Genomic DNA, 3,603 nt, shown 5'->3' with positions numbered 1-3,603 from the left:
CCCCCATCCCACACTGCCCAGGCCAAAATAAGCGGCCTGCCAAGCCCCAGCTCTGTATTCATCCTTCCCCCAAATGTCGGTTACTCGGCAGGCAGTTGGAGCCCCACCCTTCCTCCTATGTAAATGCTGTATCTCAGTCCCTTGACCAGTACTGCAGCCCCTGCAGTGCATGTCTGCCTTGTGACAGGTTTCCAGAGACCAGGCCCCATTGAGAAGGGCTGGCATGTTCAGGCCAGTTACTCGGTCTTTCCTGGCTGCTCCCCGAGCCCAGGGGCTGAGCCTGTCCCGCATCTCATCTCTGGTTCCCTCGCACCTCTGCAGCGGTGCAGGGTCGTAGCCCCTGAGCTGGGTCCGGTTTGTTTTGTCTGCAGTCACCAGGCCTCACCTCCTATCCAGTTCCACATTCTGGGGCATATCCCAGAGCTTTTCAGAAATAACAATCCCTAGAGTGTACTGAGGTCTCACTCACTCCTAGGTGTCTGCCCTGGTACTTGAAATGCCCTCACCAGCCTGGGAAGGCTCTGTCACCATCTCCATTTTCCAGATGCAGGAACTGAGGCTGCAAATATTTAGATATATATTTGTCCTCATAAGGCTTGAGCCCTGGTCGGCCTCCTCCGCCAGTGGTCTTCCCACCGTGCCGCATGCCTCTCCGTGAAGCATTTTCTTGTGAGCAATTCTAGGAGGGTGTATGTGTGTCTATGTGTGTGGAATTGGAGCCCCACCTGAAAAGGTGATGCCAAGAGAGTCAGAGTGGAGACGTCAGGGAGATGCTGGAGGACCAGGACACCAAGTGGGCAGGAAGGAGCCTGAGAGGTGCTTGGGCACTGATGCCGCCAGGCTGGTTTGAAGAGAGATTGGGTGCTTTGCACAGAACAAGCAGTAACAGGTTATAGAGAATTTTGACCTCGATGGAGTAAGAACCAGGCAGCCAGTGGACGTTCCGCCTTCAAGCAGGGGCAGGGGCGGGGGCGGGTGTGTATGTGCGCGTGCGCGTGTATGCTCAGGGCGAACCTCCTGATAATAGGTTCCTCTGCACACTTTGATAGGACCTGTGTGCCAGCACCCCTGGCAACATTTGGGCAGGTGTGAGTTCCATCATCACATCGTGGGCATCTCCCCCCAGCTGTACGGAAGGGCTCAGGACTCAGTACCCCAGCCCAAGGCCCAACAGCTGTGGTGTGTCCGCCAGTCTCTGCACTGGCAGCCATGTGGCTAAGAGATCAGCCCACCCTGGTCCCGTCTCTGGCCATCTCTACCCCAGCCCTGTTGCCATCCCATTGTAGGTCCCCTGAGCTCTATAGGCAGAAATTGGAAGCCTTCATCCCATCAGAGCTTCCCTAACAACTCATGTTCCATTGCTTCAGAAAGAAAAGAGGCTGTTTCGGTTTATTTCTATTATCAGATATTCTGGCATATGTTCATGTTTCTCCTGAAGCCAGGTGTGCTGTGGAGAATGCAGAAACGTTTCAGTAGGGGGCAGGAGGGCCGAGGTGGAGGCTGAGACCTTCTTGTCCACTGCTGATGAGGAGGGTCCAGGCCCGACGATGGCAGGGTGCTTCAGTGAGGCGCATCGCCTCAGAGGTGAGGAAGCGGAGGCCTAGAGGGGTGTCACCTCCATGGAGTCCCCAGATCAGTTAGTGGCAGAGCCAAGACCCGAACCTGGGTCTCTGCCTGTGCCTTGCAGCCACCGGCAATGACCTGCCTTTCTCCCTGGGCTGGCATTGGCTCCAGGGTCCAGGCATTCTCCACTGTTGGTGCCTAAAGGGCACAGGGTCTAGAGTCCAGAGTCCAGGCTCCAGAGCCAGACTGCGTGGATTTGCGTGCCACCTTGACGCTCAGGTGTGTGACTCAGAGGGTTCCTGGCCTCCCATTTCTAGAATGGGGAGAGTGCCAGCTACATGGTGCTTTTGTGAGGCTCCAGTGAGATGGTCTTGGTACCTGGTTTAAACCGGGTAAATGTCACTTACTGCTAGGGTGGCCCCAGGCTGGGCATCAGCTGAAGTGAAGCTCCTCTGTTCACAGAGAAACCAGGTGGACACACCCCCAGGAGGTCAGCTGTCCAGGTTCCTCCCAGTCTGACCTCACACAGGACCTCATCTCCATTCCACAGAGCCTGTCCAGTCCCTGTCTTATTTCACACCAGGGCAGGTGGTGTCAACCCCAAAGACAGATGAGGAAACAGAGGTTTAGGGAGGGATGGCAGCCTGCCAGGGTGACACAGTAACCTGGCAGTGCAGCCTGGATTGAATCCATACCCCTAACCTTTTGTCCAGGCCTGCTGCTTACAGGAAGCAGGTCAAACAGGCTAGTCTTCTCCCTCTGGAAAAATAAGTACTTCCCAGGAGGCCCTGGTGGGATGTGGCTCAGTTGTGTCTGGACAGTTTGACTCTTAAGTGCTGGCCTCCTCCCCCAGACCTGGGCAGCCTGGCACCCTCTTTCTGCAGTGCCAGGAGGTGGGGGCCCCTGATGCACCTGGGCGTCCCATAGGAAGGCGGGGGGCATGTGGAGCTGGTCCATAGCAGCCAGAGGACCTGTGCAGATGAAAGGAGTGTGGAGCAATGAAAAGCTGGGAGGCAGGTCCTCCGTTGTCAGAAATCCAGTGGGTAGCATGTGGGGAAGGAACAGACCAAGGCCTGTGGCATCCTACTGTGTGTGCTTCACTCAGCAACATTTCTGAAGGATCAGCCCCCCGTGCCAGGCCCCGTGCCAGGCCCTGGGGACGCAGAGATGCAGAGTCTTAGCCCTCAACAGACTTGATCCATTGGGGGTGACTGAAAAAGCAAAGACATAAACCAACCCAGGATGGTGAGAGTTAAAAGCCCCCCCAAGGAAGAGACCCCAAGTCTCTGCTGGGCACATTTACTCTTCCACCCGCAGTGCCTGGCTCGTGGTGGCAGGTTCACAAGCAGGACTTGCTGAGTGAGTGGGGGCAGGGGAACAGGTGGATGTGAGCCCTGGTGGAGAGTGGGGTACACCCTCCTGGGAACCATCACTGCCCAGCAATGGTGGGAGCCATGTCCTCCCCCTAGGGCCGCAACCAAGGGTCGTCCTTGCACGGGGCTGGAGCCAAGGCTCCTCCTCCCCTCTCAGGTGCTGGGATTCTAAATTCCTAGCCCCTCCCAGGCTCCAGGGCATAACCCATGCAATTTGGCTGTGGTTGAGTTATTCCCCACCTGCCAGCGCTGCCACTGGTCAGATCCGCGCCCCTCCAGCAGGCATGTGCCACCGGGGCTCAGTCCAGGCAGTGAAGACCAGGGGATGCGAACCTTCCCTCCCTCCATCCCTTCCCCACCCATCCCATCTCATCCTCATGTCCATTCTCTCCGCCGGTTCCCGTCGGCCGCGTGTTCCATCGCCATCTCCCACACCAGTGTCCAAGAGACGCAAGGCCCATCTGCGGCGCCTGGATCGCCGGTGGACCCTGGGCGGGATGGTCAACAGGCAGCACAGCCGAGGTGACGATGGGGGCCAGCTTCTCCCCCACAGCTGCTGTCTCTCTTTCACTAACACTTCTCCTTCCTGGGCTCTGCCTCTCTGTGCCCTGTGGCCTCCTTGCCCAGATTCACCAGCCAGACTTTCCTCTCACCTGCTCTAGCTGGC

The 3,603-nt window shown here is 57.5% G+C and overlaps 1 protein-coding gene across 1 annotated transcript in view; it reads left to right on the top strand.

Annotated features, from left to right (window-relative positions):
* SH3PXD2A (SH3 and PX domains 2A) overlaps positions 1 to 3,603 on the top strand; it is a 237,414-nt gene that overhangs the window by 216,316 nt on the left and 17,495 nt on the right. The gene's annotated exons all lie outside the window — the stretch shown is intronic.

The sequence above is a fragment of the Lipotes vexillifer genome, unplaced genomic scaffold (assembly GCF_000442215.2).
Source record: "Lipotes vexillifer unplaced genomic scaffold, Lipotes_vexillifer_v1.1 scaffold916, whole genome shotgun sequence".
Taxonomy (NCBI): domain Eukaryota; kingdom Metazoa; phylum Chordata; class Mammalia; order Artiodactyla; family Lipotidae; genus Lipotes; species Lipotes vexillifer.
This window is presented reverse-complemented; position numbering and strand designations above follow the sequence as displayed.